The sequence below is a fragment of the Epinephelus moara genome, chromosome 18, assembly GCF_006386435.1.
Source record: "Epinephelus moara isolate mb chromosome 18, YSFRI_EMoa_1.0, whole genome shotgun sequence".
Taxonomy (NCBI): domain Eukaryota; kingdom Metazoa; phylum Chordata; class Actinopteri; order Perciformes; family Serranidae; genus Epinephelus; species Epinephelus moara.
In genome coordinates this window covers 15,260,558-15,275,641 of record NC_065523.1, presented here as the reverse complement: position 1 = coordinate 15,275,641, position 15,084 = coordinate 15,260,558, and the positions used below count along the sequence as shown (strand labels likewise).

The 15,084-nt window shown below is 39.9% G+C and overlaps 1 long non-coding RNA gene across 1 annotated transcript in view; it reads left to right on the top strand.

Moving 5' to 3' along the window:
• Positions 1-15,084, top strand: part of LOC126405899 (uncharacterized) — a 153,281-nt gene that overhangs the window by 14,322 nt on the left and 123,875 nt on the right. The window lies entirely within an intron of this gene.

Here is a 15,084-nt window from a genome sequence, read left to right as displayed (position 1 = left end):
GTAACGCAGGCGTCCTCAGGGGGAGGAAGTCTGTATGGTGTTCACGTTAGTTGTCGAAGGGCCGTGATGTGTGGCAGTGTCGCAGTCTAAGATGGAATAATGAGATCTGAGAACGACTCCAGTCTTGACTTAAATCTAACTTTATGCTTCTGTGAGCGCTGATTCATTTCCCTGTCATGGTAATTAGATACACTGCTGGACATTTGCTGGTTTGAATAAAATGTTTACAGTCGTAGCCGTCTTCTGTCACAAACGTCTCAGCGACAGATTACAGTATTAGAAAAATAAAGCAACACCTTCAAGCCCTTTGTCACTATATTGAGAGACATTATGCCCTATTTGAACACCTTTTCAGATGTAGAAGAAGTGCTCAGATCCTTTACTTGGCATTTAATCGAAACAATTATTTGAACATCAGGATATACTGTATATATTAATTTATTTTTCTGCAGTGATAGCACCCCACCATAATGTTCTGCATGGGAGGGGGTGAATTTTTGGTTCTGACTGACACTGTTTGTGCCAGTAATTCAGATGTCTTTGTCTGTGTTTTGTTAGTATAGAGTTAATAAGACATCAGTGAAGATGATAGAGTTGTGGGAAATGTCCACCCAGAGGCTCAGTGCTTACATGCTGTTTCTACAAACACACTATGTCCAAAACCATTTCTTTGTCTTCTAAAAAATTGGAACATAAACACAACAGCAGAATCACAGTTTACACTGATGTATGAAAAAAGCAGGAGAATTCAAACTTTAGTTTTTGATCACTATGGAACAATGTTTCCTCAAGAGGGTCCCCGTTTGCGCTTGTAATGTGCACGGGCTATTGTTGTCACGATACTGGATTTTCTAACTTTGATAGAACACCTTAAAGAATAGAAACATCAAGAAATATTGTTATTTGTTTTTTTTTTGATACCATGGGGAAAAATTGACATTGAGGTCATAAAATGAAAAAAAAAATAATTAAAAGATAAATATGACAAGGCTATAACATGATAGCAGCGACTTTTCTTGGTTAATAGCAGAGAACAGCAGAATGAATGTAATAAACATTAACAATAAGAGTAGAATAGAATATATCTTTATTGTCCACCATGGCTGCAAATTTGTCTCATATATATAAGATATATTTTATATGCTGATGATATGATTTGTTTTTAAAGGGTTTTATAAAGCATTATCTATTGAGTGTGAGAGAGTACAACTGTTACTGTATAATGAGTATTGAAACCATCTTAAATAACCAGAATCAATATGTATCGATAAATTTATATTTTTCAATGCTCTTCCACTGATGGACAATATGGCAGTAACACACAATGAATATTAGAAATGCCCCAACAATGGGAGGGAAGAAGAAGAAGACTGCAAGTGAGTAGACATTGACGTAAACAATTTGGAATTTCAATTATATTTTTAGAAATGGCTCTGCAGATGCTTAATGAGGAAGGAAATGCATTCAATACATTAACACAACTTTAGTAAAAGTTGTCCTGATGCAGAATGTTCTGTTTCTAAACGGTATGTTTTATATATTGTATGTCTTACTACAGTATTAGTGCTCATGCTTTAAGATGTCAGCAGTATTTTCATATCGTTGCTGGATGAGACTTGAGTTCAAGAACGAACTGCTGTGTAGCTCAGTCTGATGAAATATATTTTATGCTGATGATATAAAATGTTTTATAAAGCATTTATCTACTATTACTTTTCTCTGTACTTGAACCCTTTTCTCTTTTTTAAGTTGTCTGTAACCATTGACGCAAAAACATTGCCATCACTGAGCTCTGTTCTCTCACCTTGTGGCTTTGTGTTCTCTGTAAGACGCATTCACTCCAGCATTTGAAGTAGTTTGGTGACACGTGTAAAAAGACAGATACTTGGCCAAATGTAGACGAGGAGGGATGTTTTATTTGTCTGGAGCTTTTGCTCATTGATTCACAGAGAAACTAATGAAGGTTGGAGCACAAAGATGATTAGCTCACAGCATCACAGGAGCCTTAGCTCTCTTTTCTAAAGAGGAGCATAATAAAATGTCTCTCTGTGGCTTTTATAATCAATGTTTATTCACATACTGTATTCATTCTATCTGCGTTTCAAGCACCTTCAGATAAATATTTGATCGAGCTAGGAGATGTTTTAACTGTATTCAGCCTTTCCTCAATGAAACAAAGGCACCAAATTCTTGAGAGATTTGGACAGTTAGTGTGCTTATTCTTTAAAGGTCATGAACAAAGACACCAAAGTTAATGATGTTCCCCCTCCTATCCTCAGGTGCTCCACACAGCTCTTCACCGTTCATTATATCGATTGATAGCAGGCATTAAGCAATATCTAAAGACAGTAGAAACTTTGGTTATAACATTTTCCTCACATTTTTTGTATTTATTTATTTATAATGTGAACTGTTGTTTACAGCAGTTATCTTGAGGTGGTGAAGTTATTGAGATCTTTGACTTCAGTAACAGTAATAACACAGTATGAGAATATTTCAGTACAAGAAAAAGTCCTGCATTCAGTATTTTACTTAAAGGGACCGTTCAACCCAAAATCATAAATACGTATTTTTCCTCTGACCTGTACCTGTGCTATTAATCAATTTAGATTCTTCTGGATGGCACCCAGTTTGTTGTGCTGAAAGCTCCAAAAAGAAAAAAAACAAGAAAACTTTATTTCCATATGCAGAATTATGCGAATCATTTTGCCATTATGGCTCTGTTCTGGGGACTCTCTGCCTTTCCCCGGGCCTACGCAGAAAGCCTCTTTCATTCGCCTACATGAAAAGCATAAGGCGGAGAGAGCAAACCTCCCTGCCCTTCCATGCGCCTACATGGAAAAAAACAGAACAGAGCCAGCATCAGTGACAAACAGAAATGACATTGATAAGTCAGACACAGCATGAAAAGGAGGAGCTGGGGTGGAGGCAGGTTGCAAAGCAGCTTGCAGAGGAAGCAGCAGCAGCAGTAGGCAGGGCAAAGCAGTTCGCAGTTTCATGTTGGAACTATTTTCTTTTTAGCAAACTACACCTGCCAACCACAGCACACAAGGAAGCATGCATCTACTGCTAGCTCACCTAGCACCACTAAACTAGCTAACGTTAGAACTCAGTTGAGAAGGATGCCATAATGTTTTCGTTTCACGCTTTTACAAGTATGGATCTCTCGTCCATGAGTAGATGCACACTTCCTTCTGCTTAGTTTTATGCTTGGCGGGTGTACTTTGATAGGAAGGGAAATAGTTCCTGCATGAAACTGCTCACAACAAGGTCTGTGGATTGTCTTGAGTAACTGAGTCATGATTTCTGGAAAGAGACATTGCTGATTAATTTTTCAGATGTATTTTTTTTTGGGCACTTTGAGCACCACAAGCCGAGTGCCATCTAGTCCCATTATATTTGAGAGAAGGCAGACATCTCTACAGCCAATATCTCCAACACTCAACAATTCACGGCATAACAATCTAGACTGATAAATAGCACTACAGGTAAGAGAACAAATAGGCTCTTTTACTTGGGAGTGGATTGCCCCTTAAAGTTAAATTGCTTAAGTATTAGCAGCTGCAGTAAACAGGGCACTCATTATGCAAAATGGCAGTGTTATATTTAACATGTATTCTTGTACGATAGTAGAGTTGCACTTTTTCTGCTGTGACATATTTAGTTTGACTATGCATCATATTTTAGAATCTGACTATATGTTTTACATGTACAATCTTAATCCAGCTATGGTTGGTACATAAATACTGTGGAGTTAATGTAAAAACTGAGTTTACCTCTGAAATATAGTAGTAGAAAGTAGCACAGGATGGAAAAACTCAAAGTATAAGTACCTTTAAAATTGTACCTAAGTACAGTTCTTGAGTGACTCATGATCATATCTGATCAAGTCAGGTGCATGTTTTGGAACAGTTGAATGTGCCAACCAGTTGTCCTGTGATATGCTGTCCATTGTCTCCATTCACTTAAATTTCTAGCAGGTGAAAAAGGTACTGTACAACCTAAAACTTTAACCCTGACAGCAGTTGCTTTTCTTTTTACCGCAGTGGCATCAGTGGTTACATAACAAAAACAAAAGGAGAGAAGATAAAGCTTGTTTCATTTTACAATTTTCCCTTTACCTATCATGATCTCCACCTTTTAGCCTACTTTTCACGGTTTCAAAGTTTAGAATATCTGTACATGTTTCACTGTTTCATCTGTCATTGAGTGTGTAGATGCTTTTGTTTTCCATGGATGCCATTAAGAGGTTCGTTGTGGTTCAGACAGAGGTGGTGTTGCTGTGGGAGGATGGAGGTGGGTGGTTTTGCTGGAGAGACGTGCCCTGATAAATCACATCTGTTCTGGAGACGTGAGCCTGATGCCTGAACCGAAGCGTGATCAAGAGGTGAGGGGAGGAGAGATGATGAAAAGGGGAGAGGAGAGAGATGGAAAATTGAAACTTAGAAGGCCTCTCTTCGTCTTTTTCCTCCTCTCTCTTCGCCTCTGCTTGTTCTGTCGTCTCTTTACAAACAAGAAGCTACTGTAAATACCTCTAAGGTGCATGCTTGAGTAAATTCATCTCGTTACACTGAGTAGTAACTGAGATGAACAGATGGAGCATCACAGAGCGTTACATAACTGCTGTTCTAATATTGACCATCACCCAAATGTTATGACTGTAGAAAAGCGAAACATGAAAGTGACTCAGGGATACTGGCAGTGTGCATTTCTGCGTGGTGTTGTTTTTTCACCCTTTTCAACATGTAATCACGAGAGCAGGTGTGTTGTGAACTGTATGTGACTCAGAGTTTATGCATTATACACCTCGACAATACATTCGCAGCAGTGACACGTTTCTGGTTCAATCTAACACCTGTTTAATGATGCTGGCTCGTGGCTCCACGGGGAAACCATTTAATAACTTCTCTGAGGATGTCACCAGGGGTTCAGGTATAGTTCCCCAGGATGTCGTGATACTCCCTTCCCTTTGTTGCAGCTCTGGATGTGACGGTGACTGGTGTTAAAAGCCATAGCTTAATTACCATACTGCAGGGGCTCCCTGGGCCAGAACTCCTAAATTACCAGAATTACCCACCTGTGGTGTCACATTAATTGTAAAGCAAACACTTGTCAGTATAAAAGATGATTTAAAAACTCTTTTTGAAAGATAAAGGGAGTGGGAGGATGGACGAGAGGGCACGCCGCCTGAGGCTTTTTCAGACCTTTGAGAGTTAAATGCGCCTGAACTCTTTAATGGTACCGCCGTGCATCAAATTTCTAATCAGGCTGCTGACAAAGAGGCAGGTGAGCCTGTGTGCTTACTACTTTATTTTGTTTCATTTGTACAGTGTACAGTGATGATGCACGCTGATCAGTATCACTCTAAGTGTGCTACAGTTATCCCTGTGCATAGTTAGCAACAGATAAGGCAAGTATGATTTAAAACCAGTACAGGAGAGGGAGGTGACACAGAAGGCAGCTAAACATCAGATGAAAACCTTAAAAGAGAAAGACAAATGACAAGGCTGCAACTTCTGACTATTTTGATTGTCTTATGATTATTAGGGGTGTAACGATCCATCAGTCTTGACTTGCCTTTATTTTGAAATTTTGTGTCACCGTCAAACAGGCAGATAAAGAAAAGCAGCCAAGAAAAAGACAATGAGTATAGCATTATTTACTCTGGAATAAATCAGCAGTTTGGAAATATTTTTGAATTTAGAGAAAATATGATCAACAGACATAGCACATGTCACATGTAAACAATGCCGTTATCATGTAAAGTACTCAGGAGACACAACGTACCTGCCTGGGCGAGCATCTTTTTTAAATCGATCCAGCTTTTTAAGTCAATATCGACCCAATATCTGATAACAGTAGCCTTTTACACAGAGATTGAGCTATAGGGTCACTACGAAGTCCCTTCTTTATGCTATCTTTGCATTTTTACACAGAACCAAACAACGGTGCCTTCATGCCACACCATTGTGTGATTTGAAACAGCATGCAGGCATCACAGAATCAAAAGAGGCATGACAGGCTTGACATGTAACACAACAGTGTCAGCTTCTAGTTCGACATATAGCATACGTGTTGACAGCACTTCCTTAATCTTACACAGCTTTATGAGGAGAGGCGCATGTCAAGGGCTCAGTCCATCGTGTCCGACCCTCTGCATCCTTTACATGCTGAGTTTCAGCTGCTTCCCTCAGGGCGGAGGTTTATCCTTCCAAAATGCTCTACCAATAGGTACAGATATTCCTTTGTCCCATCTGCAATAGTTGCCCTTAATGGTCATTGATGCCAGCTCATGTTGTTGTTTTTTGTCCTGTGTGTGGTCTTGGTGTTCTGTATGTGAGCCATATTGTCATATTGTATTGTTATGTCTCCCTTTACTGGCTGCAAACCAAATTGCCCTACGGGGACATTAAAGTTTTACCTTACCTTACCTCAACAATCATTTGATGTCCCTGTTATATGGTGGCTGATCTTGTCCTCTGCTCTGAGGGTAAGGAGCTCCCAGACATGATTGTTATCCCAATTTGCGGATGTTTTCGACTGCTGTTCTTTTTCTTTGAGTTAGCTGCTAACTGCTTTTAGCTGCTTTTTGAATGTCCCGCATAACAGGTTATTGAAACGTCATACCCGTGCCGCCCGTGATCCCATCCTCTCTCATTTATACAGATGTCGTTTCTGCGCTGTTACTACCTCTGATGTTGGCTCTAAGGTGAGACAACTCTGTTTCCCCATTGTACCTTTCATACAGAACGGCTGGGTGTGAAATTCCAGCCTTGAAAAGGCAGTGTTAAAGGGGCTAATATCAGATTGGTGAATGTCTAGGTTATAATATTATTCATTGCAGAATAGCAGTGAATCTTCAGACTGGAGAAGCTGAAACTGAGTTCAAGTTTTCCTTTTCTGCTTGAAAAATGACTTAAATGTTTAATCAGTTATCCAAATACTTGATTAATTTTCTGTTAATCAACTAAACAATTAATTAACTAATCATGCAATGCAAGCAGGCATGGGAACAACACAATCTTACAAACAGAAGGCCAAGCAATGCAGAACAGACGAGGCCAGCATGCCAATACTGGGCATGATGACAAACCCTGATGCTTTCTAATCAAATTTCAAGATTTTATACAAAAGACTTTGTGTCTTCCAGCTCTGGGAAGCTCTTTCTGTAAATGCAGTGCAGCCAAAAAGTAGGATGTATAGAGGCAGCAAAGATGTTCAGTGTGAGATGGTGTGTTGTATCCGTCATGGTGACTGTGTAGTGCTGTTGTTTGTGCTGCCTGCTCAGCCGTGATAATTAAAAGACTCCCTCCCCATTGTCCCCCAGAGTGCTCACTGTTTCCTACACAGCTGAAAGAACAACTTCTCTGCATTACCGAACATCCAGAGTCACACACGGAGGAGATGAACACTGTGAAGTCCTGCTCTGCAAATGAGAGAAATCCACTTTAATTAAAAATCTAATTATTATTATAATATAACACACTAGTGTTTGCTGCAGGGACACTCCTCTGGTCAGCGTTTGGTAATTTCACCTCACAAGTGCTGGTTATTATCTCCAGAGTTAGTAATCATGAACCGGAGACTCATGACTTCAAAGTGTGTCTAGAAGGAACATCTCACCAGGCTTTTATTAAACTGTTGATATTAAAGTTTGTTATTTAGACACTTTTATTGCTCGCTTATTACCATACTATCCAGCAGTAATTTGAATTTCAAAAAACTCTCCTCCCGTCTAGTTTGGATAAACTTACAGATGACAGGCTTGTTATGAACCTATCTTGGAAAATAATGATAATCACAGTGAAAATTTAGAGCTCTGTCTCACTGAAAAAAAAAATCTAGGTTTGAAAGGTTGTTCCCACTCAGATGAAGCACATATTACCCATCTGTTGCAGTTGCATAAATACAGTCTCGAGCTGCATATTTTTGCTATTTTGTCATAATTTTTGGAACAGAGACAGCTACTTTAACTCCAAAAAATCCTCCTCATATTTGGAATGCAGTTCATTTAAATGATTAAAACTAATAATGTCAACATGGACCAGATTTAACTTTTTATCTTATGTTACAGAACAACAAAAGATCATGTTAATCTTTCGTCCTCCACTTCTCCTTCACCTTGCAGACCTCATCCTCTCTGAAAACATTGCAGACACAATATTTTAAGACACTCTGCCCTTAAATCTTGAAAAAGAACACAGTTACATGATGTGATCTAGGACGTTGTTTTCCTTGTGTATTCAGCTCAGCAGACTGTCCTTGTCTGTTTTCCACATCTGGGGCCTCGACTGGGGCTGTTTCCAAATAAGAATTCATTTATTCATCCTTCCTGGAAACACAGCTGATATGACAACGAAATCTGACCTTGTGTGGTAACAGCGGAGGCTGCGTATAATCTACCCGTACTGGAATCATGCTTATTACTGAGCTCCCTCCATACAATGCACTGAATTAGTTGGAAAAGCCATATGGCATGCATTCAGTAAATCTATTCCCTGATATGGAAATGTGGTGTCTGTTCATTTAGGTGCCTATACTGTCCTTGGGGGAAACTGAGACATAGGAGAATTTATATTAATTTCAGCAGAAATAAATAAATATGAGGCTGTCTCTGAGTGAGTTTAAGACAGACAGTGAGGGTAACTGTGACAGAAAGACAGGCGAGGATGCAGCATTTCCTCAGAGGCTAGGCCTAATCCGGATGTTTACATCCATGCAGCTTAAACTCATCTGATGTCATTTGTATGTACACACTTTCTCATGTCAATTAGCAGCCCTCTGACAGCGTGGCGCATATGTCAGCTGTTTACATCTGCTGTTCTAGGTGGAAGGGGACCACAGAGCAAGAGGCGTTTACACAAACAGTGTACTGTATGTACAAATACATGCATTGTGGTTATATTAATTAATTAATTCCAGTATAATCTTACACTACTTCCATTTATTGGCCCCTCAAAGTCTGTTAGCTTCAAATATTGACAGAGTTGGATAGCCAATAGCAAGCCACATAGCAAATATTTAATATAAAAATGTCTTTGAACTGCTCGCTTGAGTGTCTGTGTCATTGTGGATGAAGACAAGGGACCAGTAGTATCACAGGGTTTGCCTGCTGCACGGCCACTCTGTAAACAAGGGAATAGTAAAAGAAATTTGGGTAGCTGTGTTTAATTTTGTGATCAAAAAGGATCTAAATCTGAATTCTGAGACTGTTTCATAATAGTTTTCTTATACATAATAATTATAACAACTTCTGCCTTTCTGTCACTTCTGGTAGCACTGTGGTGCAGTGGTTAGCGTCATCACCTCACAGCAAGAGGGTTCCTAGTTTGAACCCGGGGTGTGTGCGGAGTTTGCATCTTCCTGTGTCAGCGTGGGTTTTCTCTGGGTACTCCAGCTTCCTCCTACAGTCCAAAGACATGCAGGTTAATTGGTTACTCTAAATTGCCCGCAAGTGTGAATGTGAGCGTGAATGGTTGTTTGTCTCTATGTGTCAGCCCTGTGATAGTCTGGTGACCTGTCCAGGGTGTACCCTGCCTCTCGCCCAATGTCAGCAGGGATAGGCTCCAGCCCCTCCCCGCGACCCCTAACAGGATAAGCGGTTATGGAAAATGAATGTATAACAACATCTTATCAACCCAACTTCTGGCTAAGCCCCGATCACATTAGGATTGAGGATACCAACAATTGATACTGATTAACAGATACAGACAGTATTGTTATTTTTTCAAAGCCCGGTAATCAAACAAAATTTTGAAGAATTAAAGTTTAAATGGTAATACTAATCATTGGGAATTTTCTGTGGTTTGTTGTGAAACTAGTCCCCTAGACCTAGTGCACATTTTCTTTTTCAGAATAACCAGGATTATATACATGTAGGATTTAGCTGTGATTTAGGATTTCTGGTATCAAATAATGCACTAGAGGCAATTTATTTCGTGCAGCTATCTCCGCATTTTTTCCACATATGCAGTAGGACTCCCTGAGCCCTGTAAACGGACTGTGATGTGTAAAATCAGTTAAGCTCCCCGTTAACTTGAAATCCATTGTTTTTCTGGAGCTTTCAGCTGTGTCTCACTGTCTTCCTCAGTGTGAGGAGCTTGCCAGCTGAATTACTGTCATCATGAGAGAGTGACACGTGACATCTGATGCCAAAGGCCACCTTTTTATTTCACTGTCAATCAGTGAAATAGTGTGAAATCAATGGCAGGACTGTTTAATATGGCCCCTGTGCGGATGGGCACCCTCATGGTGACTCACTCTTACAAGCATTTAAGACCTCATTTAAAATGTCAGTCTGCTGGCTGGTAGTGGTAGGGATAAACACAGCAAACCAGTTCACCCATTACAGTTACTATATTACTATTATGTATTCTCTGCAGGTCTCAGGGGTTGTTAGCATGGGGAAGCAAACACACATATTGATGCGTATGAAATGATTTTTTACATAATGACTTTTGTACTTTATTCCTCCGCTATGATTCAGCTTTAAAAAAATCAATACACACCAGCAGCCTCTCTCTTTTTATATTATTGCAATCTATCTTCACAAAATACATCCACACATACTTAATAGACAAATACATAATGTAGCACTTATTCCCACAGTGATTTGAGCTAAGCATGGTGACTCATGCTCGCCACAGTAATGACTGAGACGCCACGAAAACAGGAAGAGAAAAGCGTGCAGGCCTCTCAGACGTCCTCGGGCTCATCCTTTCGTCCTCTGCTTCACGTGCTGTATATCAGCCCTCCAACTTAATGCTGTTGTCTGTGGGAGCTAAGTGGTTGTGACACACACCTGAAGACACAGACAAGCAGTCGGACTAGAGGTCAGGGAAAATGGTTTAAACACAGGCCGCTTTGCTGTTCCTTTAATCTTCATCATCTCTGCCCTTCTCCTGTTCTTTTGATCTCCTCAGATCATCAGCGATGTCTCTCAGTCGGAGTGCATCAGAAACATGCTGTGTCGTTGCTGATCTGATTGTAATGCACGGTTGAGAGGAACCCTGCACAAAAGTCGTGGGTTTCCTGCTTGAGTTTTGGATGAAAGCCTCCATGACAGGGTCACTGTGTCCTGTGTATTGTTGTCTGTAAGTGGGCAGTGTTAGAGAGGTAATAAAAGGTAGAACAGACCCACTTCCTCCCTCAGAGGGATGAGAGATCTGATTTCGCTGGAGCTTTTTCCTGGAAGATCCATCTCTCCACTGGAGCATCCAGGCGAGAGGCCAGAGACTCAGGTGCACAGCGTCCAGTCAAGCAGAGAGCAGCTCTGCCTGTGTGTCATTTTGACAGGGATTTCCTGTTTCTGCCTGTGTGTTGGAGTGGATGTGTGGCCACATGGGTGAAGTTTTGATCTGATTGTCCAAAGCTGTGTTGTTGAGTGCAAAGCTGTGATACTTTAAAGGCTTTAGATGGTATTTCATGTCTAACAGAGGTATGTCATTTGTTGTATTGCTGTGTCAAAGCTCACACATGTTCAGTTTGTCACTGTGTAGTTCTCTCGTGAGTGAAGTGTCCCAGTGAGGAATTTGTTTCTCATGGGATTCCCAGTCTGACAGTGGGTTGCTCTTGCAAGCTGAGCCCAAAGACTCATGGGATATGGAGAGAGGTTTTGAAGTCTCCCGAGGGTCCATCATATGACGTAGTAGAGGACAGATTCTGGGAAGGGGTCATGTAGGACTGGGCAATATATCAATAATATATCGATATCACGATACGAGACTGGATATTGTTGTAGATTTTGCTTATTGACATATCTTAAGTGCTTTCATTTCCTGGTTTTAAACATAGACTGTAAAATAATGGACCTAGCCACCATGATGTCACCTTTTGGTTTCTGGACTGCCGTTTTTATGCCTCGAGTTTGGCCGTCGTCATCTTGGTTTTATGGAGCCAGAAGTGACCATATTTGAATAAGAAGGTGGAGGTGTGGAGGAGTGAGGGGTGGAGCTGACTGAGAAACCAATATGTTTCACAGACAGCCTGTCACTCAAAGTGGCCCTAATCATGTGTACCTTTAGGCCTTAATAAAATGTAACCGGGTGAGTTATATAAAAAATCAGCCCCTGAACAGATGTTAAGAAGAAATAAGCTTTAGAGACAAAAAATGTATTTTGTTCCAGGCTTTAAACATGTTTATTTCTGCTGTAAATTTGGGTAATTGAACATGGATGTCTTGGGGGGGATTTACATGCTTCTTGAGCCAGCCTCAAGTGGCCATTCAAGGAGCAACACTTGGTGTTGTCATCATTTTTCAGCCACAGAGGTTGCCGCTTGGTTTTAAACAGGCCCCCAGAAAGTGTGCCAGGCTTTGAAGCCAATTTCCGCAGTGGCCAAACAGTGTAATAACTTACGTTAAAAAGATTTTTTTTCATTGACTTACATGACAAAAAAACGTCTGTATATCAGTGGATACATTTTTTTGAGCTTCACTCAAATCAAAGGTGAGATGAGATATTTTTAGTTATAGTTATTTTAGCCATTAGTTACATGTAAATGTTAAAAGTTAAACCAAATAACATTTGATTAGAGATCCAAAAATATCCGAAAACGGATCAAACCCCATCCGTTGTCCAGAATAACCAGGACATTTTAATGTAATTTTTCAATGCTATGAACACAGCAAATTATATTACATCCACCTCCACTGTTTTAGAGTGGAGGCTGAAATTGCAGACAGGTTTTTCAAAATCTGCAAATAACACCAAAAGCATCAACATGGCTACGAACAGGTATTCATTAAAATCCAGTTTGTATCTTGGGTCTGGTAAATGTTTTGTTGCCAAAGAGAAATGAAAGATGAAACATTTTTGGGGATGAATACAAAAGTATTTCCTCAGCTGTGTGCCCCCTGGTTGTGCGAGTGATTAAAGGTTATCATTGCAGTGTTGGCTCAATCTTTGCTTTGCGCCTCACACACACACACTGACATTTGTCTCTGTAGTCCGAACAGTCTGCTCATCGTAGCTTAAAGCTTCGTGCTGAGTCAAATTCTGAGATCTGTTTAAATCCTTTGATGATGGCACATTTGGACGTTCACTGCACAAACACTGTACGGCTCTGCCAAGTCTGTCCCTCTATTTAAATTGGGAGGCTGTTTATAAGGGAGAGAAATTCACCACCGTGCGGGACTAATTGGACTTGGACCTATACGTGCTGGTGGACAGCTTTGTTGGCTGCTGAACTATAAAAACTACAATTGGCTGAATCCTTCCAAACGGCTACTACTGGTGTTGTGCTGTCATGACTCCTCAGGCCAGGAGGGTTGAGAGATTCACCCTGTCCAACTGCAGCACAAATGACTCTCTGTGGGACACTGCTACTGTAGTTAGTCAGGAGGAGACGTGTCAATGTTTCAGAGAAAATACCCGTCACAATCAGAGAACACTAACTGAGTTGGCAGCACAAACAAGCATCAGCTTGCTGTTTTAATTTTCACAGCAATTATCTGAATTTCTTCCAGGAGTCTGAGCCAGGTTTATACAACACTGAATCTTACACACTCACGTCTGTATAAACACATGCACATAAACAATATCATGCTTCACTTATATCCATTTGAAGCTTGCACACACACAAATAGTAAGTCATTTAGGTTCCTATACATTCCTCTTTGTGCTGTTAGTTAGTCTGTGGAGATTTACAAGCTTCAGATATATTTTTATATTTCTCAGCCTCAATAAAACGCCTTTTCCTTTTCTTTCCTTTTTTTTAGGTGTCTAGGAAATACAACAGCTCCATAACTCAGCTCTACTTCTCATCATTAAGAGTCAAATGCTTTTCTTCTTTTTAACAAACAGTATTCATCATGATGTGGCCATTAGCAACAACCTCACTTTACTTTTCATTTTAAGCATTTTATTCAGTACAATTTTGAGCCAGGAGAAAATGCTGGCATTGTACGTTTCTGTAAACCACAGATAGATTACGTTTTTACATTTCATATGTATCATATCAGTATTTCTAAAGTGATGAAGTTATGATTACATGTAAATGAGCTGACTTGGTCATCAGGAGGTGGAGGGGATGGTGGATATGGCTGCTAACCTGAAAACCACTGTTCAAGACCAAACAACAAAAGTGGTTGTTTTTAGCGAGACATTGGTTGCATCTCTGGCGGCGATTGAGCCACCAGAACTGTGTATTTTAAGCCAAACATGATCTTTTCCTAACCATAACTGAAAGTGTTTTTTTCCGCCTAAACATTAGTGATGGCGGAATGAAGCCTCATAAAGCATTTTCTTTATTTTCCGAGCCCACTAGATACCGCTCTTGGTTTAAAGAGAGAGGCTAAAAGAATAGAAATCTGGTGTGTTTTAAACCTTTTGTTGAACAAAAAGCACCATCTAGTCGGCTCAGAAAATAAAGAAAATGATTCATGAGGCTTCATTCCGCCATCACTACTAAACATAACCATGTGTTAATCAAAGCGCTGTTGAAACAGAGAAAGTTTCAAAGTGTCAACATATCCGCCACAAAATAAAGTACAAATGTCACATATGTGTTGTTTGCAGAGACATACAGTGTCAAGATTTATTTTGGCGATTGGGTAGCAGATTGAAATTTTACATCCAGAACATGTGATTAGATTACAAAGTATGATGCTTTCTATATATTAAATTACCTGCCGCTCTGTACTTGTGCAACATGCCCTTAGTGTAGGGCATCAAATGCTGGAGGGTGCACCAGATGGTTAATAATCATCAATCATAATCATTATGATGAGCTACTTACATTTAAGATGAAGCACAACTACAGTAGGCACCATTGAACCATTATTATTATATATATTTTTTAATTTCATAAACTTTATTAACCCCCTGAGGGGAAATTCAATTTTTTCACTCTGTTGTCATCAGAGTTGGGTATAACGCGTTACAAAGTAACGCGTTAGAGTACTTTGATTACTTTTGCAGTAACGAGTAACCTAACGCGTTAGTTTGCTGTTTGAGTAATGAAATACTTAAGTACATTTTCAAACAAGACATCAGTTACTTCCGTTACTTTTAGAACGCTGGTCCTTCAGCTCTGAAACAGCAACGGCTGTCATTTGGTTCTAATAACGGAGATAACGTTAAACCT